At 52.2% G+C, this 20,956-nt stretch overlaps 1 protein-coding gene and 1 long non-coding RNA gene across 6 annotated transcripts in view; one reads left to right on the top strand and one right to left on the bottom strand.

The window, feature by feature from the left end:
* The window catches only part of SLC6A6 (solute carrier family 6 member 6), a 79,218-nt gene that overhangs the window by 16,323 nt on the left and 41,939 nt on the right, over positions 1–20,956 (top strand). Inside the window, exon 3 of one of the 5 annotated variants that reach the window (XM_037023756.2) lies at positions 18,897–19,123. The exons of the other annotated variants lie outside the window; for them this stretch is intronic. The gene's annotated coding sequence lies outside the window, so the exon portion shown is untranslated. The remainder of the gene's footprint in view (positions 1–18,896; positions 19,124–20,956) is intronic. 5 annotated transcript variants of the gene reach the window in all.
* LOC140848341 (uncharacterized) lies at positions 3,055–7,886 on the bottom strand. Its single transcript, XR_012129058.1, has 3 exons — positions 6,497–7,886; positions 4,664–4,792; positions 3,055–3,246 (listed from the first exon to the last, which is right to left on the bottom strand). It is a non-coding gene; the product is annotated as an uncharacterized lncRNA (long non-coding RNA).

The following is a 20,956-nucleotide window of genomic DNA, read 5'->3' as shown; positions in this document are numbered from 1 at the left end:
TTTACTGGGTGTCTTTATACATTGATCTAGTCAAGAAATTGAAATTTCTAGCATAAAGGAGCTGTGCCTTTTTAAGATGCTGGGCCCTAATGCCAAGCCACTGACCCTCAGAAATTGTCCTAATTTAAGCTCCCACTTGTCATCAGTGACAGCCCTCAGGCACCAAGGAATGGTGTGACACCTCCCTGGGAAGCCCCTGCCTCCGCTTTCAGAGGCAGAGGATTTAAAACAATCCATTCAGAGAAGCAGCTCCCAGTCTGCCAGCCTTCTTTATTGGGGGGAGCAAATAAAACCTCAGTAAACAAGAGATGCTGTGAATACTTGGCCAGATTATGAGGTTGATAAGTACACCCTTCAGAGAGATGAGGTGTGATTAAGATCTCAGCTCAAGTGTCCAGTGAGGCTGGGTGTAAATGTCATTTGGCCTCTACCTTGCTGTGTGACCCAGGGCATGTCACTTAACCTCTCTGGGCCCCAGGGTCCTCTGAAAATTAGACACGATACACTCTCCCTTCTCTGGCTATTTTAAGGATCAGGGAAGAACCACTTACGGAAGTTCTTAGTATAGTGACTGGCACAGTGCAGTTACTCAATAAATCGTGGTTTTCATCATAACTGCTATTTCTGTTACTACTGTTACTATTTTTGACACCTGTATCTCAGGGTAGTCTGAATATATGGACTGTTAATAGCATGTGCAGCCCTTTGCAGCTCTCAAGAAGGTTTTCCATCTTTAATACTTGGATCATCTAAAACTGTAGTTTAGGACTACCACATGTGTTACATGTAGGACTACTGTCCCCATGCAACAGGTGAGAAATCTGAGGCTCAAGGGTGCAGGGGCCAACTGAAGGTCAGCCTCGTGGCCAGACAGGGAACCTGGGTCTTGGCCCACATCGTTGGCTTGTAGTCATCCACATCGCGGCTGCTGGGAGATGGGGCCCCTAGATGGCCAGGGTAGGTGGGCACCTCCTCTTCTGACTTCACCTGTGGCAGGAAGCTTGGCCCCAGGTAGATGATTCCCTAGGTGTAGCTTCCTGTCTTGGCTCTCAGCCCTAACAGGTCAGATGGGGATTTCTTCAAGCAGAGGGGTTACAATTCTAATCTGGGGGGGGGGTTCCCCATACCACCGAGCAATTCAACACCAGCTGTGTGTCCTACAAATTAACTCCATGCTGACACTTACCTACATTACTACATAGTGTCAGATTTCTCGGGTTCATGGCTCAGCCCCACAGGACTGCCCCCAACCCCACCCTGCTTCAGTCCAGGTTGTCACCTGTGCTTTTGGTCTGGAGTTATTTCCCCAGTGTAGCTCCTGGGGTGGCAGTGCCCAGCTTGGGACAGGCATCAGCTCTGCCATCTAGCAGCCAGTGTCCTGCTGTGAGGAGTCTCCCTCCCTGCGCTGGGTGTTCTCTGTAAAATGGGCAAAAGTGTGTGTGCCCTGAGGGTCTGCGTGTGCCCACAGGCTGGCCCCCACTCCAGCCTGGGAGCTCGGTGGCCCACCGTCGTGGGGCTCTGTGCAGACCCCTCAGTGCCCATAATCCCTTCTCCCCTCCTGCCCCCATCCCTAGCAGGAGCCAGGTGGTTTTGGACGTCCAGCTCCTCTGCCCGTATCCCAGGATGTGGCCCCCCTCTCACCTTGCCCACGCTATCTCTCTCCCCTGAAGATTCCCCAGTCCTTGCTCCTTTGCTCATTCCTGAGGCTTGCCCTGGGTCCTGCCGGGGCCACCGTGTCATGAAGGGCCCGTGCCTGCCGCACGATGTCCTGCCCCAGCAAGGTGGGTATGGTTCTTAATGTGTTTTCAGGGTCAAGTGGCGCTGCCAGCTTCTGCTTCTCTTCCTGTTCCTCTAGTGTTTTCCGGGGACCCTGCCCACCCTGACCGACTCTGGACACGAGAGCTTTCTCTTGTCCATTAAGTTTACTGAGCCCAAGACAGACCATGTTCTGATGAAGAACCTACGGCCGGGAAGATGCCATGACCAGTTCCTCTGGGCAGGAGGAGCATGCCTAGAGGACAGTGTGACTCTTAAGTCCCAGGGTATTTAATTTGACTCAGGTGGAGGTTTTCAGACCAGGCAGCCAGAGTATTTGATTCCTCTTATTTCCTGGGTGTCATATCTTGTGCTGGATGTGGGTCACACAGGGATCCCTCCAGACAGTCTGGATAAGGTTGCCAAATAAAATACAGGGTACCCAGTTATACTGGAATTTCAGATAAACAGCAAGTCATGTTTTTTCGTATACGTATGTCCTATACCCTATGCAGTACTAGTAAATCTGACAAGCTTACCTCTCTGCAGCCTCCTTCATCCAGCTGCTGGGGTCATTCCTGTGCTAACTAGGCTGGAGTTACCTTTTGAGGTCTCCAGTCGCCCCCATGAATACGTTTGCAATTGCCTTCGTCCCAGCCCTGGCCCTCATTGCTGTGAGACTTGAAGACATTTCTGCCTTGGGCCCGTGTCTCCTCATCCTGGAAACAGAAGTGTCAGCCTAGTTGATTTACAAGGTCAGGTTTTGATATGGAGATTCTTACGGAATGCCTGCTATGCCCCTGAACTTGACAGTCATTTCCTCCTCCAGTCACGGTCCAGCCCTGTGAGAGATGAGCAATGTTCCTGGCTTCGTGGGTGAAAAAGCCGGCTCTCCGCCTTGCCCTCTCCTTCTGTGGGGTGCCTGCCAGTGGGCCCTGCTGCCCTTCCTGGGTTATTCACTTCAGACCCTCTCCTGGCCTGTGATCTCACAACTGAATTATTTATTTAGCATTCATTTGTCCATTCACTTGGTGAATAATTATATGAGTACCCACCGTATACCAGGCTCAGGGCTGGGCAGTTGGTGAACGAGGTGAGAAGGGAGAGATGACAGAAACGATCACACAAACCATTATTCAGTGGCAAAGCAGGACAAGGGATCCCTAAACACCATCTGTGTATAACCAGTAAGCCAGGCCTCATCTCGGGGAGGAGGGCAGCCGTCCAGGAATGTAGGCCACCCCTCTTCCTCCTCATGAACCTGTTTCTTCCACCTTCCCATCTGTCCTTCCTCACAGTGAGCTTCCTGAGGCAGCGACCTGCCCAGGGTCACGCAGCACGTATCAGGGTGACCCTGCTGTCCTGGTGCTGTCGAGAGAAGAGTCCCCACTCTGCCGCCTCCTGGCTGTGTGACCTTGGACCGGTGCCATTTCCCGCCGTGGCTTCAGTCGCCCCATCTGTAAAACGGGGACCGTGATGCTCACTGGGTATCTGCATGTAGGAGAAAGCAGTTTACCATACTGAAAAACTTGATGAAAAATTTATTAATGTGTTTTGTTGACAAATGGCCATAATAAAGTGCTTTCAGGGACAATTTAGTCACATTAAACAGCCCAGACATGCATTGAAGTCTCTCCCCTTAAAAGAGACAGAAGAAAAAAGCCACCAGGAAGGCCCTTGGCAGGAGTGGCTGCTTCCAGGCACTGATTCCCACGTATCACTGACCTTTTCAGGGTCTGCAGATCCCCGGGTACCAGGCCGGAAAGCGTCACGGCTAAGGACCAGGTCTACTGGGCACTTCTGGGTGGAAATCACCCCCAACTTCTCTTTTTTAATTAATTGTATTTCATGTTCATAAACATTATGAAAGGTGCTAGACAGTGTTAAGTTTTCCTAAGCATGCACTGAATGAGACTAATGTGAACGTGTAAATTACATTAACATTTGGTGTGAGTTTTTCCAGCTTTATTGAGAGATAATTGGTATTCATCACCGAGTAAGTTTTAGGTGTACAGTGGGATAGTTTGATTTACATAAATTGTGAAATGATAATCAATAGGTTTAGTTATCATGCATCGTCTTTGTAAGGTCATGGGGTACAGACTTTTGTTTTCCCTTGGGCCTGTGCTGTCCATTCGAGAAATTTATAGTTTTCAAACATTTTCCAGTCCTGCTGAGTAGGGGGAAGGTCCAGGCTAGATGTTTGATGTCAGGGGAAGTTTGGGGAAAATCTCTAAAGTGTCTGAAAACCGAGAATTGAAAGTGTGTACATTCAATCATCAGAGAGTTATGGACTTTTCCTGTGGCTCATGCCCCTGCAGGGCCCTGGGGACCCAGAGATGATCCTTGCTCTGTCCAGCCCGGGAACTCCCAGGTCAGTGGGCAGACAAGTCAGGTGTCCATCGGCGGGGTTTCTTGAAGATTTCTTTGGGCACACAAAGTTTAAAAAACCTTCACAGAGGCCTTGAGCCATAAAAGCTTGCCAGGTGAGCAACAAGACAGGAAGGGCATTACTGACAGAGGAAACGGCCCCTACAAAGTCAGGGCAGAGAGTGAAAGTGGGAACTCAGGAAGCCGCAAGTAGCTTGGCTTGGCTGGGGTGTCTTGTACTGGAGCAGTGGGAGGGGGACAGGAGCTGGGTGGGAGATCTAGCATGGGGACCCCCAGTGCTCTGCTGAGTGGTGTGGTTAGTCTTGATTCCTTTGGAGAACCAGCCTGGAACCTGAGGCCTTATTTAAGGCTTCCAGAAGCCCCTTAAAGGTAGTGATTTGTTTAGCTATTGTTTTAACAACTGACTTCTGCTCAGAAGAAAAACAGACAAGCCCAGCCCTCACCCAAACACTTGTAGGAGAGCTGCAGGCGCAGCCAGAGATCCCGAGAGGAAACCCAGTCTAATGAGATGTCTAACCTGGTTTTGCTGATTCACGTGGTTTTGGGAGCTTGTGAAGTGCCTTGGGAGGGGGTGGCCAGGCATCAAAGTCGGCTGCCGGTTTGACACAGAACACCAGGTGAAGAACCTGTTTATTTGGTATTTTCCCTGCATGAAATACCAGCCCTGTGTAAATACCATGCCTCTCCCAGTACTTGGCTAGATGATGCTAAGAAGGGGTAGTCAGTGTTTGTGGATTAAATGCGTGAAATGAAAGGCAGCTAATCCCCCTCCTTCAGGGCTTTTCCTGAAAGTGAGGCCGATTGTGTGTATTGAGGCACTGTCTTGTATCTTCCCTGGGGTAACTGAAGATGGCCCATTTTACAGATGATGCCTCTGAGGCCCCAAGGGGAAGTGACATTCCTGAGGTCACTGCTTGCAGCTGACAAACGGCCCAGTTAGGTTCCAGCTGAAGTCTTTTATGGCGATGCAGCACAGGCAAAAGTGGAACTAGGCAGAGTGGGTTTTGGGGGACAGTGCTCATGGGGGATTCCAGAGAACAAGGCTGGAGAGGCCAGTAAGATCCTGGGGAGGAACTATGTGGAACTTGGCCATCTCGGGGTCAGCAGGAACTGACTGACCAAATAAATAGAAGAGTCAATTAAAAAGGAGGATTTCTCAACTATTTATAGTTGTGGCATAAATCTCAGGCATCCTTGCCCCCACGGAGGAAAAGGAGACTTTTTCAGATCACCCAGGCTATCCACAGGGTGAATAAGCTGATTAAGTCCTGGGCTGCCGTGGATGGGATGCTTTGCAGGACGGTCAGGGTGAGAGACAGCTTGGAGGATGTGGGGGCTGAGAGGGAGGAGGGCAGAAGGCACCACTTACATTTCCAGAAATGGTGTAGGCTGGGAGACAGAACCCCTAAATTCTGTCCCTTCCCTTCATCGGTTTATTGAGATTAGCCACGCCCCTGGACAGTAGCCACCTGATTGCTCTGGGCAGAAAGAGTTAGAAGCTCTTCCTGGCCTAGGGGCCAGTAGTTGGCCATCCCAGCAGGCATACATTACTGAATGGAAGGTCCTTGTTGAGTACTTAGCACCAAGCCTCAACAAGGTGGATGTTTTGGTTGTGGTGGTTCTGTCGTTGAAGCTGGTTGCAGCCTAGTTCATGAAGATACATGTGATCTGGGCCCACTCAGGAGACCTGGATTCTAATCCTAGCTGGCTCATTTGCAGAAGGACCCCCCCTACCTCCTGCCACCCTCAGTTTCCTCCTGTGTCAGGTGAAGAAGGGGGACTTCTTGGTCAGAAAAGGTCCCAGCCTGGAGATGCCCCAGAGACCAGTAGTTAAGAACCCAGGACTCTGGAGCCCTGCCTCTTCCTGGCTGTGCAATCTTGGTCAAGTCACTCCATGTCTCTGAAACTCAGATAGGGTAAGATCCCTTATCTCAAAGTGTGACTGGTAAGGACTGGGTAAAATACTGTACCCAAGTTCCAGGTGCTGATCAGGGCACACATGGACAGGAGCTAGTATTCCTCTCTGGGACTGGCTGTGTACAGGTGGAGGATTTTATCATATGTTTAAGGCATTTCAAATGTGCTTATTGTCTTACCAGACTCTCTGAAAATGCTAAAATGTCTCATTACCTTTGAACTGATTATAGGAGAAAAGTGAGCAACCATAATCAGTGAAAAGGAAATAAAAAAATATTTTTTTCCTTAAATTGCTGTTACAGTTATATCAAGTGCCTAGCACAGTGCCAAGCATATGATATTAGCTGCACTTACTACTGTTTGCATGATGTAAGAACAGGTGGAACTAGAACAAAGGGTTGCTATGACCATGGTAGACTAGGGCTGCACTCACCTGCCGCTTCCTGGGAGGAGGCCAGCCCCCGGCCTTGGAGCACCTTGCCATCCATCGGTGGCCACAAGAGGAAGACATTAGGATTATAGCTGAAGAATGAGCAACTTGTTCCACCAGGAGATGGGCAGGAGATGGGCAGGGAAGGCTTTCCGGAGGAAGTAGTGTTTGAGGATGGAGAAGAGCAGGGATGTGCATTCCAGGGCCTAGAATGGCCAGTAAAAATACAGCAAGCTGTGAAAGCCCAGGGCCTCCCAGGCAGTGCTGTGCAGAGATGGTACATCCTACAACAAAGCACTGACCTCTCTGGCTTCAGTGCTCGAAGGGATTTCCCGATCGGTGGCATTTACCTGGAGAACATAGTCTGCGGGCACCTGGGCCATGTTGGAAGGGGCATTATGACCTCATGAGCAGATATTCTGAAGCCCAAAGCCGAGGTGCTGGGCATCTTCTGTACTCTCTCCTGCCCCTGATGTGCCCCATTGCCCAGTGCCTGGGGTAAGTCACCTCTGCTTTCCCACCTGCATCCCTGTCTGCTCATGGAGCCCTGTCTCCTTAGAGAACCTCCTGGGCAGCCTTCTGTGGTGTGAGTTGTGAGGTCCCCAACAGCTGCAGTTGCCTAGGAAACGGTATTCAGGGAGTCTGCCCAGGAAAGGGAGTTGGGCACAAATGTGGGAGCCATTTGGTGCTTCTGAATTCTGATGTGAGTGGTCCTGCTGGGGGCCTGGTGGGAACAAGGTCTTCCTCAGAGGCACCTAGTTTGGAGAGGGCTGTGGCTCAGCTTGCTGGGAGCTGCTTGCCCAGGCTGCCCACCCCAGACCATCAGAGGGACCCTCTGTTTACCCACCTCTTCAGCCCAAATCCTTCCTTTCTGAATTTCCTGGCCCTGGAAAAGAGTTCCTCAAATAAGTAAGGAGTCGAGCCAATCCTAGGCATCCAGCTAGTAGGAGCAGTGGGTGAGGGAACCGGACTGCAGAGCCCAGAGTTGAAACATTGGAGATGAAGCTCTGGTACCCAGGCCTCAGTTTTCCCACCTGTAAAATGGGCACATTACCAGATGATAGTTTGGAATTTCATGAGCTAGTACGTGTTCAAAAACAAATTGGGATTGAGGAGTGGAGTGGCCCACCCTTGGGCTGGCAAACTATTTTGCCATTTAATGGCAATTCAAAACAAAGTGACCATCAGCTCTTACCATGATGTTGTGAAAAGACATTTTTAATACCCCCAAAAAAGAAAGTAGGAAGGTTGCAATTTAATCCTACTTAAACAAGGAACCCTGGCAGCCTCCCACCACAGGCCCAAATCCTGTGCCCTTCACTTTTCTCTTCGCATCTTGAGCTGGTAAAGGCTTCATCCAGTTTGGTACAGGCCTGGTGCTGGACAGCCACAGAATAGAAGCTCCTTAGAAGGCTCTGGGAGCCAGCTCTGTCTTACTTCCCTACCTAGTGGGCAGGTCTCTGAGATTGGCTCCAGTGTGAATAAGTGTTCAACCTCGTGCATGACATTTTAATACCCACCTGTCTGTGTGCCTGCCTTGTGCTGATTGGTTTACCTACGTCAGCGCAGGTGATCACTGCCCCCATCCCTCGGCCCCCACTTCCACCACTGCCTGGGGGGTTGATGTCACATCGGCCCCATTTTACAGGTAATGAAGCTGAGGCACAGTAGGCTGGCCAGGGTCACACAGTGAGCTGGGATTTGATCCCGGGCAGCCTAACTCCAGAGCTTCCTGGAAAGCCTCCTTACTTTTCAAGCCTTAGTTTCCTCATCTGTGAACTCTCAGCACTGGGGTCTTGGGCTGATCAGTCATTCAGAGATGGCCAGGCAAGGGGTCTCAGGTGCCTGAGGACTTCCCACTAGGACTTTTGAGGATTCAAGGCTGCCAGGAGTTGAGAGTAGTCTCAGTTTCACAGCTGCAGCCATTCGGGGGCACACCGGTGAGGCCACCTTGTCCAGGTTTTCCTCACAGCTGCCCTGGGCCAGTGGGAAGGAGGGAGGCCACTTGGCTTCTCTGCTCCAAGTAGCTGGTCTGAGGTTGTCTTTGCAGAGAAAGGGCTGTGTGTGTGTGTGTGTACGTGTGTACATCTGTGTGTACCTTTGGGTACGGAGGGACAGTTAGGACACAACAGCTCCAGGCTGGTGAGGTGTCCTGGTCAGCCGGCTAACCCACAGCCCAGAGAGGAGCAGGCCTTGCTTTGGCAAGCAGTGGTTACTGGCAAGAGCTGGGGCCTTTCTTGCTGCTGTCCCTTGTGCTTGGGGAGCTGGTATTTTAGGGACAGGTGTTCCTCCTACTAGGATGGCCCCACCTACTGCCTCCACTTGAGGGGAAAAAGCGACCCCCTTCCTGGAGTGACAACCAGAAGGGGTCCCCAAGTCCCAGGCAATATGTCCTGCTCCATCTCCCTGTCTTTGGAGATGCTGCCTGAGACCTGCTCAGCTGGACTCTGCCCTTTGCTAGGCTTTGGAGCCAGGTCCAGGCTTCCTTTGTGCACTACCCAGGACTGGGGGCGCAGGGAGAGGTCCCTGATGCTTGTCCCAGGATCAGACATAACCCAGTCAACTTCCTGCCCCAGAAGCCCCAGCTAATCCACCTGCCAGCCCTAATCTTTATTTTACAAACTCCTTTTCACTTTAGCAAGCAGATAAAAGAACCATTGGCCTTGTCCTGCATTCAAATCCTGGCTTTGTCATTCGCTCACTAGATAACCTTGGGCCAGGACATGTCTCCTCTCTGAGCCTCAGTTTCCTTAATTGTAAAGTGGAGGCAATAGTAGTGCCCATCTCTCAGGGGTACTGTAAGGAGCAGCCTCAGTGGCGAGGGACTAGAACTCTGGCAAACTGGCAGGTCCAGGCACATGGTTACGTGGGGAGGCCCTGGGCTTACAGGGCCGATGGAAGCCTGGCCCAGCCAGGCATATCCCTCAGATGCTCTCAGGCTGGCTAGGGAGACAGTCCACATGCACACACGTGTGCACAAAGCCATGCATGCCTGTTTGCATTACCATCAGCCAGTAAGAGTCTTTTTCTCTGGTCAGTTTTGTTTTACATATTACCAGGTATTGCGCTACTGTACCCAACCTCACCGAGTCTAAGAGAGCACCTGGGGGTCTAGTGTAACAGCCTTGAAGATTCAGTCTGTAGGTCTGGAGTGGGCCCAAGCTGTCTGCATTTTCAGCCAGAATCCCATGGGATGCTGATGTTCAGGCATATGTGAGGATCTTGGGCATCTACCTCCTCTGCCCAAGAGCCCAGAGACTTCAGCAAGGGATGATTTTATGGACTGTGTGGTCTGTTTTGCAGATGGAGAAACTGAGGCTTCCTAAGGAGAACTTTGAACTTTGTCCAGCATTGTACAGTTCTGAGCAAGAGCCTGGTGGATGGTTGGGTGACACAGGCCAAAGGAGACAAGGGGACAGAGTGGGGAGGGCAAATAGGGCTTCTGGGAAGAGGTGACACTTGGACCACGTATGTCCTCAAGGTTGGTGGGATCCACCTAAAACATAAGAGTGCCCACAAATGAAGCACAGGGTTGAACGGTACCCCCAGGACTCATGCAGGACAAGAGAAGGAAATGAGATGGCCAAGATTGGGGACAGGGGCACACAAATATAAAGAGCCTTGGATTCCAGGTGGGGAAATAGAGATTCCTGTAAGACCACAGATGAGAAGCGTCAGTCCGCCCTCAAGCCCACTCCCCCCACCCCGTGTGGATTGTAATGCTGAGTTTTCTTCTAGCTGAGCGGTAGCTGCTGTTAGGCGCCATCCTGTAGCCCTGGAAGCCGCCACTGCCACCTCACCAACAGCCGCCACCCTGACGCAGTTAGATATGAGTCCCGTCCACCCAGGTTTGGAGGGAGAGTGGTGCTTTCAGCCACTGGCACCTACCATATGCCACTGGGTTGGGGGTGCTGGGAGCGTCCCTGCCTCCATCACCTCCTTCAGGCCTCAGTCTCCCCTGTGTGAAATGAGCTCCTCTCGCTGTGATGGTCCGTCCATGAAAGAGGCTGGTGTCTCGTGTTGATCCCGCTGTGGGCCTGGGGCCTCAGTTTCCTCATCTAGAATGTGGGCTTGCGTCTGCACATGCCAAGACCTCCAAGGCCTCATTGTGAGCATTTAATTTCATGCAGGATCTACCAGCCAACCTGCCCAGCATTTGGCAACCTTTAGGGGATCAAGGAGTATTCACTTCCAAGTCATTTTTGGAAGATGCTTCGGGAATACCTTTAATGAGAAATGACTTGCTAAGGTTTTGGGGCTCATGTTTCAAAAAAGGACAAGTCTTTGCCTAGTTCTGCCCATTTGGAGGGAGTTATGCTCAGATGCTGGGAACGCAGCCCCTTTCTCTCTCTCAGAGGGTATGTCTGCCCATCCTTCTTCCCACCACAGCCCTGCCCGTGTCCTAAAATTTGCTCTTTGCTCTATCATCCTATTGAAGGACCCCTCACAGCTGTAAGGCAGAAGATGCTTTACTCCTACAGTGAGTGTCCCCAGAGTCCTGAGCCCTAAAATGTTCTGCCCAACAAATATTCACAGTGCTGGGCCTTATACTGGGTGTTAGGAACCAGGCCCAGGGGGACAGGGAAGTAAGCAGACAATTAGAACATGGGCTGGTGAGTGTAGGGATAGGGATGGTGTGGCCTGTGTAGCTCAGGGAAGGCACTGGACAGTCCTTGGGGCCACTCTTCTGGGGGATTACTTGAGGAGTCCTGTGAGTTACTCAGGTTGGGGGAAGGGGGAACAGTGTGCTGGTCTAGCGAACAGTACAAGCCAGGGTATAAAGGCATGAGAAAGCATAGGATGTGTGGTTCAGTAGCCCCTGGGGATCTTGAGTGGGCTGAGGATGGTAGAGGATGCCTGAAATTTGACTTCCAGATAAATGGACCAAACGTCCAGGCAAAAAAGCCCCTTTGCGTAAACCCAGGGCACCAGCAGCAGACATTGCTAGTCGATCACTGCCTTTGTCCTGCTAAATTGCAGGCTGTTAAGTTGCACAGGCACCCAAATCTCCTTAAACTAAATTTCTAAGTGAGGGTGAGGTAAGGGTGGAGCTAGAAAGGAAGAAGAGGAGAAATGTGTTTAAAAGAGGAACAGTGAGAACAGAGAGCTTGTTTACAAACATTTAGTGAGCTAGTTTTCACACTGTAGACAGGATGCTATGCCCATCTTGTGGATTCTAATGTCGAGGCTGAGGAAGGTGACTTGCCCAGGGCCATACAGCAAAGCGAGCCCTGTTTGGTTTCCATGGAGCTGCGATTTCCGGTAGAGCCCTGTGACTGCGTCGGGAGTGACAGGGCTCTGAACCGGTGTTGGGCCACAGGCATGCCCTTAGCTGACCTTGTTGCCAGGGCCTGTCTCTCTCCAGTTTCTACAGCATGAAGGAGGGACTGCCGTCTGTTTGCTTTTCACAGCCAGTGAGAGGAGGGTGGCTTTAGGGTTCTTACAGCTTAAAAGGGGAAGTTTGAGGAAATGGAAACTGAGCCTTTCTTTTTTCTCATGTCTCTTTTTTTGTGGCCTCCAGAAATAATCCTGGGTTCTGCAAGCCTGCCTCAGGATCATGGCTGACCCCACCCCCACTTCCTGCAAAACCAGGCTGAGGGCTGGGGTGGTGGGGAGGCTGATGAGGAGAAGAATGACAGGCTTGTGGCTGGTGAGTCAGTGCCAGGAGGCCGTTGCCTGCTGACTCACCCACCGCGTGCCTGGAAACAGGCCCTGAGCGCCCTGGTAGACAATATGGTGGCCATTCTCCGTCTCCCTACCTCCTCGCCTTTACCCAAGCTTTGCTGCAGCAGCGTATGCTGGAAATCTACCAAGTGGCATTTGGGGTCCGATCCCCCTCAGGTAGAATCTGTGAGGCTTGACTGTTTCTGGAGCCCCTGCCTTCCTGCAGGCCCAGCCAGCCTGTGGGGCCCAGTCTTGAGGGGGTCGCAGGACCTGCTCCTTGAGGCCCCACTCTCATTCGCCCTGACCCAGAGGCAGAACCCTTGTCCTCCTCCTGAACTCGTAGTTTTGTTACTTTGACAGACGAGCCCCTCCCCTCATCTCTGGACATTAGCACCTTGAAGGCAGGAAGGGGACCCTGTAAACCCTGCAGTGGCCCTGGTCCAGCCTTGTAGGGACTCAGAGTGGGACAGTTGGGGCTTCTCTTCCCAACCAGCCCCGGGAGAGTAAGTGCCTGCTCAGCACGGGATGTGACCTGCTCCAGAGTTTAGAGCATCAAAGGCTGACCTGTTCTCCCAAACTCATGGGCTTCACCCACAAAGGTGTGTGAGGGGTCTGACTTGATGCACTAGAACATCTTCTCTATGTTGCCTCTGTTGTGGCCCTTGGCCATGGGGAATGACTTCTGGCCACCCATCTTGGCTAGTCCCTCTGCAAAAAAACAGCAGCTGCTTTCAGCCCATCCCACAGGTGCTGAGTTCCTGAGGAGGCTGGGCGGCTCCGGGGTGTCCAGGGTGAGGACTCATGCTCTTTGGACTCCCACTAGAAAGTCCCCACTAGCAACAGCTTACAGGGAAAAGCCCAACATGGGCCCTCGAATCCCCTCCCAGGCCATCAAGGACGAGTGGGGGCTTGTAGCCAAACAGGTTGAGCCCCCACTGGAACACCACAGAACTCTCCAGGGGCTCCCCCAAGCCTCTGGATGAATCCAGGTCCTAACCATGGCTGCCAGCCCGGCCTTCTCCCCAGGTCACCTAGGCCCCATCCGCCCTTGCTCTCTGTCCCATATTGGCCTTCTCTGTGTTCCTTTAGCATGCCTGGTACAGACCTCTTCTCAAGCACTGCTCCCCGAGAGGTTTGCCATGCAGGTCTCGGCTTCAGTGTGGTTTAAAGCGCAGACCCTAAAGCCCACTGCCTGTGTCTAAATTCCAGCAGTGTGACTTTGGGCAAGTGGCTTCACCTCTCTGGGCCTCATACCAGGCTGCTGAGAGGCATAGATGAGTTGGTGTCTGAAAAATGCTTAGCACAGGGCCTGCCCAGAGCCAGTCCCCAGTGGGCATCTGCTGTTAGGAAACATCACCTCCTCAGAGGGCCTTGCTGACTTGCCATGCCCCTGTCACCGAGACCTCATCCTATTGGTTGTCTTCTACATGCGGTCCTGGTCGTAAACATGTATTCATTTATGCATGTTGGTCACTCCTTCTGGAATGTCACTCCTCGGGGCTCACCTCCATGCCTGCAGTTCCTAGAGCAGTGCCTGGCACCTAGTAGAGTAAGGTCTCAGGAGATATTTCCTAAGCAGTCACTGCTTGCCAAAGCTTCCCTCACTCTGCTTTATCCCTGGACATCCAGGATGCACAGGGAGAAGTACTTGGCCTGTGTGACCTAGTGGAACTGGAACTAGACCCAGCTTTTTGACTCCTACCTACTGCCCTTTCCCTTGACTCAGTGGCTTGTTCGGCCAGTGCCTGGGGTGCCTATGTTATGGGCGCAGCATATTCCCACCTTGCTTCCACCTTTGGAGGCAGCACCTACCCCTGCCCAGCCCTGCCACAGAGGAGCCTGCTCCTGGCCTGCACCCACGCCCCTGCAATTTGCATGTCCCTTTTGTGTCCGCCCTCCTCTCTGCTGCCCGCCCATGGTTCTCTGGGCTTTAGGTCAGGGCCTGCCACCTCCAAGGAGACAAGAAAAATATTTGGACCCAGTCCCCAGACCTATTACCTGTAAACATTTTTGTGAGTGGAAGAGGATAAGGTGGCTGCACATCGTACCCACGCCCTGCCCCCCTGCCACCAGCATTGTCCCAGAGGCCAGTTCTATGCAAAGCCCACTCACCTTCACCCACTTTTTCCTCTGCAAACCACAGATCAAGAAGTAAGACTTGCTCTGGTAGGTCCCTGTGTCCCCAGACCTCCCCTTCTCTAATCTGATCTGTGAAAGTGGAGGCTCTGCGAGGCTTGGGGAGAACTAAACTCTTACATAGGTTCAGGGCCAACCATGAGCCAGGCAGGGTGTTCTCAGTGGAGTTGGGGGTCTCTGAGGGTAGACGTGGAGGTTTTGTGGGGTGGGAGTTGCCATTAGATGAGAGGAGGGAAAGACCTTGACCACACTGGACCCCAGGTAGATAAAAAGCATTGTCCCCACAGATGTCATGCTGAAAACAGTTTCCCAAACAGTTCACTTTCACTAGGACCAATATTGTTCCTCATTGTTTCAGCTTTGTTCCCGGCAAAACAATGCCAGGCTTCCTGGCTGACCTCACTCGGGTGAGCCATTGGGCTTTTGAGGCCGGCCGGTCAGCATCTCCAGCACGCCTGTCCTGCCCTTTGCTGCGGCCACCTTGGGTGACCTGGGGCAATGGTATGACCAAAGAAGGCAAACTTTGTATACAGCTGGCAGTGTTTTAGAAATTGGAAAATGCATGTGTGCATACAGTTCAGATTTCAGCACCTCCCAATTGGAGGATCTGGCCTCAGTGGGCCACAGTCCCAAAGGCAGTCCCACAGTCCTGCATAGCTGAGGCTGAGGAGAGCTGCCTATGGCTGGACCCCAGGCTCCCGTTTGCTGCAGACTGTATTCCTCCCTGTGGCCTCCCCTCGTATTCTGTCCTTTGTCCACCAGGCACCTGGGAGCCTTCGAGCTTGTCGTGCATGAGTTAGCCTGAGTTAGGAATAGATAACCAAGAAAGACAGACAGATGCAGACCACATAATTCATTCAATTGATTTTTTTTCAATTGTGTTTTTATGAGAAAGAAAAAAAACTTTCTTTGACTAATTTCTACTTTTTTTAAAAAAATAACTGCCCTAAGTAGAAGGTGGAATAGTGCACTTCACACAACTCAGGTGTTTGTTTTTGTTTTTGTTTTGGGTGCCTAATTGTTAAATCCTAGGGCCATGATGATAAGCAAGGGGCATGCCCGTGGCAGACATTACTAATTTATCTCAGCACTCCTCGCTGAGACTGCCCCTGCCTGCTGTGGAAGTGCTTGAAGGAGCCACCTTAGGTCTAAGGTCTGGGAGACTCTCCCTGTTTGCTAGAAGACGCCTCTGGCCCACGGTGTCATTGTCCTGCCCAAGCCGATGCTGTTTCATCTGCCTTCCCAGCCCATCCCTGTGGCTGGACCCTGACTGCTGCCCAGGTCCCCAGGCCCTGCCCTGTCTCTGTCATGTGTCCCCTCACTTCCCTGTTTGCCCTCTCCTACTTCCCTAATTTGTCAACCTAGTCCAGTGGCTTGAAGCTGGTTTAAAGGCTCCAGACCTGATTTCATTCTGTGGTGTTACATTTGCCGAGTGGTTCAGAATCTGTAATTCAGAGGCCAAAGCAGACCTGGGAACCAGTGGAAGCACCAGTGGCCTTTAACTTGCTATGCGACCCTGGGCAAATAACTTCAGCTTTCCGGGCCTCGTCAGCAAAATGGAGATGATAACAGCACCCATGGAGGGGGCTAAGAAAATGCTGGCAAAGCACTTAGCACGGTGCTAGATAAATGTGCTTGCAGTCAGTGCCCAGTAATGCAGCTTGCTTCTTTTTTTTAAACACTTAGAATAGAATGCCTGCTGCATAGTACAATAAAATCCCAATGTGTATGGCTTTTCTCTTCGGTAATAGCTAATACTTATTAACCACTCAGTATTACCAGGCCCTGTGCTGAACATTTTATAGGAATCATCCTTTTTAATCCCTGAGAGGTTTTAGTTTTAGTCATATTATTTTTAACCAGTGAGGAAGCTATTGAGTCCCAGAGAGGCTGTTACTTACTCCAGATCACACAGCTTAGTTGTAGCCTCAGTGAGCCCAGAACACTGGCTCTGGAGTGGATGGGGAAATGAGGAAAGGAGAGACAATAGATGGACCTCTTGCTCTGGTGTGCCTGATTGCATAGTAAGCCAAACAGGCTGGGGGCTGGTCAGGCCTCAGGTTTCCCCACCTGTAAAATGGGTTTGTCATCCAGGTCTCCTCCTGCCCCAGTTCTGGGATTCTGGGAGCCATGTACGTAAACCCCAGAGTTTCACTGAGAAACAGTGATGATCTAATCAATCCCAGAGATCACTTAGAGGCTGGCTGTGTGCTGGACGCTTTTGGAGTGAGTGAATAGAGCAAACAGAAAAAGTACCTGCCCTCTTTATTTTAAAAACACAGTAGAACTCACAAGTCGTCAGTGACAGTGAGAGATTTAAGTCATTGTTCTATGGGAAGCTGTTTGCTTGAGAAGGCTCAGGTTCTGCATGGAGGGCAAGGCAGAGAACCCCCCAGCTTCATGGGCAGCCTGTCCAGAAAAAAGAGGCTAGGGCTCAGTGCCTCCCAGAGCTTTGGACTGAGGTGGCAGGTGCTGGGAGGCAGCTGTGACAGCGGGTGCAGCTCAGTACAAGGCCCAGGTGGCTGGTGTGTGGGCAGCCAGAGCCGGGGGCTGGGAGGGCCTGGGGAGACAGGTGGGCCCCCAGTCCCCAGCCCTGCACTGCTGCTCTGCTTCCCTTTCCCTCTGGCCTCAGCACCCCCATCTGCAAACAGCGCAGAAAACTCCTCCTCTCTCAGCTTCCATGCCTTAGACGTGGACAGATGAGGCAGGATTCTGGCTCCCATCTCCTTCCCATGTGCATGGCCTCAGGCAGGGCACTCACTCACCTGCTTGCGCCCCAGCCTCCCTGGTATGTAAAATGGTACTAAAAGCCCCTTTCACAGTTAGGGTGTTTGAGGATGAATAGAACACTTTCTTGACAGCTCAGTACAGAGTAACTACTCAAAAATCTGGTAGTTTTAAATTGGAGAGAAGCCAGGGAGCATCTTATAGATCTATGGCATCAACTGGGGCCCGACTGAATCTGTCCACATACGTGCATACAAAGCTGACCAGTGATCTGCAAGTGGGTCTGCAGGCACAGCCAGTTCTGGACTTGACCTCTGGAAACTGAGATAAGGAGAATTTCAACTTAGCAAGAAGGGAGCCCTCATCCCAAAGCCTCTGTATCAGAGCTGATTCTAATCGCTTGTAGCTGTAATAACTAAAGAGGAAGCTCTTAAAATGGGGAATTATGTATCACAGTCGCTACAAAATAGCCCTGGGCCTAGCGCCAAGGAAAACAGCTCTTGGCGGCTGCTGGCAAGGCAGCAGGCTGCTGGAACGCCTGTGGAGGGGGCTCGTTCCTAAGCGCTTACTGCACCATGGGGCGGGCTGTCCTGGGAGGTGATGGGTGGAAGGCCTCCAGGGCATTTGTCTGAGATCAGGCTGGGCTGGCAGAGGGACAGCAGAAGCAAAGCCAAGGTTCAGGCACATAATGGTCGCTACCAGCTGTGTGACCTAGGGAGTGTCACTTGGCTTCTCTGGGCCTTGCTGCTCACCCTGACTAGGCTTACATACCCAGGGTCGGGGTGGACCCAGTAATAATTATGGCAGTAAAAACAACTGTAATACTAGCAGCAACTATATAAGGAACACTCACTACATGCCAAATGCTGTTCTGAGCACTTTCCAGGTACCCACCCCTCATTCAATCTCACAACATCTTTATAAGGTGGGCACAATTATCCCTGTTTTACAGGTGAGGATAACAGAGAGGTTGAGTAACTTGCCTGAGGTCACCCAGCCAGGAAGTACAGTTAGCTTCTAGGCCAGGGCTCACACTCAGATTTCTACAGGGGACAAACTGCCACCAGAGGGCTTGGAGCAGCCACATAAGCAACTGGAACGCGAGGAGTGAGACAAGCCACAGCATTTCTGTGGGGCCAGTGTCCCTAGGAGAAGTGGGAGTGGGGAGGCAGGTCGAGCGCTGGGACTCGTAAGCCATGGGGAGGAACTTGTGATCCTTGTAGGAGTCATGGAGGGTTGGGGAAGGGGAGCGTTCTGATCTATTAACGTTTTATAAGTTGCTTTCAGCTGCTGAGCTGAGAATTTCTTGTGGGTGGGGGGAGGTGGCGGCTGTGCAGAGTAGCAGCAGGGAGACCTGCGAGGAGGCCCCCCGTGGGTGCCCGTGCGGGGGCTGTCAGCGCCTGGAACACGGTGGTTGCCATGGTGATGGAGAGTCGTGGGTGGATTCCAGGAATGTACAGGAGGCAGAATCCAGGGGTCTTGTTGCAATGGGCTCTTATAGGGGTGGGGTTGGTCAGACACCCCAGAGAGTCATGGAATGAGCCCCCTGAGAGGGAGTGGGTCACCTGCACCTGGGTCTGACCTCATGCAGGTGTGAGTCTTGGGTGAGGCCATGGGTGATGGCCTGGCCAGAGGGAGCTAGAGGCAGGGGATGGAGATGAAGGAACACATCCCCAGATGCCACTGGGTGTGAGGAGTGGAGAGGCCCCCACAATGCCAGGCACATGACAGGTCCAGGCTCTGTGCGCTCAAGCCCTACCCACTAGGCTGGCTCAGCCACAGGCGCTGGGAAGAAGGGGGCTGAGTGTGGAGAGGGGGCTGGAGCAGAGGGTCTCAGGTAACTTGTCGCTTGCCCCTCACTCCCATGTTCCTACAGGGCTCTCTGAGTGCCTGTGTGGCAAGCGGATCTGGGGGCCCAGAGGGCAGAGCCAGGACTCTCAAGGGAAGCGGACTGTGGCACCTAGTGGGGAAGACCTCTCCAGCCCCAACTGCCTGTGTGCGTAGAAGCTGGCCACCTGCCCCGTCCGCCTGGCTGGAACTTGTGAAGTGCCTTACAGCCTGAGCTCGAAGGAAAGCCTGAAAGGGCGGAACCAACCCTTCTTGGTGAGGAGGCTCAGGGGTCATTCCCTGAAAAACATCTCCTCTAGGAGGGAGTTGAGTCCGACATCCTGCAATTATGCTCCCATCCAGTCGGCCCACAATGGGCTGCTCAGATAACCATCGGGGTCTGCACAAATTCATGCTGGAACAATGCAGGCTGCTCAGGCTATTTTTACAGTAGCCATACGCCCGGCTGAACCCCTGCATTGCCCCAGGGGAGCAAGGCAAAGAAAGGCCATGCGGATGCTGCCGCCAGTCTGCGCTCCGGGAGACAGGGGAGGGGCTCAGTGAGCCGCCCATTGGCTCCAGGAAGCCTTTTCTTGGTCTGCTCACTGCCAGATAGTGAAACAATTGGGGTCCCCCACCCCAAGCCAGGGAGAGGAAGGAGGCGTGGGGGAAATGGGGGTTCTGTTGTGCTCCTGTGCCTCTGCTTCTCAGAGCACAGCCCCCATGTGGGCCCAGCGGCTGAGGCCAGTCCAATGCGTCCCCTTTCCACACCAGGTTCTCAGGCGCAGCCCCCTGCCCCACCACCTCTGCACCACACAAGGCTCAGGCGGAGTGAGGTGCCCGTCCCACGGTTGGGAAGCGGCAGAGCCAGGATTTGTACTTAGCACCAGCTGTGTCCAGATGCCACTCTGGAACCATGTACCCAACAACTCTCACTTGATGACTTACTATGTGCCTGGCTCTGAGCACACAGCAGTGGACAAGACTTGTCCACAGGAACCTTGCGGAAGAGCACTTGAACAAGACACTTGCACATGGTGCTGAGCACTCTGATGAGGCAGACTCAGGTGCCCACTGTGGACCCGGGGGGCAAGCCGGCCCAGGTGTACCCAGGTGATGGGGCTGCATGCGGCTGGTCCATCCAGTTGTTGGTCACTATAAGGAGTGTGAACCCAACATGGCCTGACCTTCCAGTTTTCCAAGAGAACCTAGAAATCTGGACTTCTCTTTGAAATCTGGTAACTTCACTGCTGGTCCCCAATTTGCATCATTAAGACAAATTGTGTTCTGGGCTGCTTGGCTCTGATGGTCACCTTTGCTGTCATCATTATTTCTGCAGATGGGGAAACACCCTCAGAAAGGGGTGGGTAGTTGCACTAGCTCTGGTTCCCCCAGTTTTCCTGTCTTCCACGGCCCTTCGCCATGTGATGGGAACCCCAAAGGTTCCCTCTCCTCCAGGCCGCGACTTAACGATGCTTTTGCCCTCATGGGCAAGTGAGGCTTAGGGACCTGGAAGTAGAGAAAGAAGAGGTTTTGTCCTGGCTGGTGGCAGACTTCCTCAAGGGTGGGGTCCAAGCATCAGTGGGCTGAGGGTGACCACGAACAGCCCCCTGGAGCTTAGAGATTTGACCTCCTCTGGGGCCTCCAATTGCTGAACCGGACAGTGAGTCAGAGGGTAAGGGAGTGTGGATGATACAGGTCAGAGCAAGCCAGAGAATGGATGGACGGGAATGAGCAAATGGAGATTAACCAGCATTCTTACATAATCCTCACCAGTACAAATCCCTTATTTCTTATGCTCCAGAGATGTGACTAATGAAATATAAACATCTATTTTCCATACTTTGATGGAAACCCTGTTTTCAGATATTTCCATTCCAGCCTGAAACCCCGTTCTTCATTCATTTACATTGATCAATTCTTTAAGTTAGAAATGAGCACCTCCTGGGGGCCAGGCACTGTGCTGAGGCACAAGTGAAATGGGAGCCCCCATTTGCTAGGGAAATCTGAAATTCAGAAATAGTATCTGTTCATTTCTAGAAAATGCCATCAGGCCGCTGTTTGGAAGGTGCCTTAGAATGGCTTGGAGTTTGTCTTACTTTGTAGAGA

This window comes from Manis javanica, chromosome 3 (assembly GCF_040802235.1).
Source record: "Manis javanica isolate MJ-LG chromosome 3, MJ_LKY, whole genome shotgun sequence".
NCBI lineage: Eukaryota > Metazoa > Chordata > Mammalia > Pholidota > Manidae > Manis > Manis javanica.
Note: the sequence above shows the minus strand (reverse complement) of the source record. Positions and strands in the feature narration are given on the sequence as shown.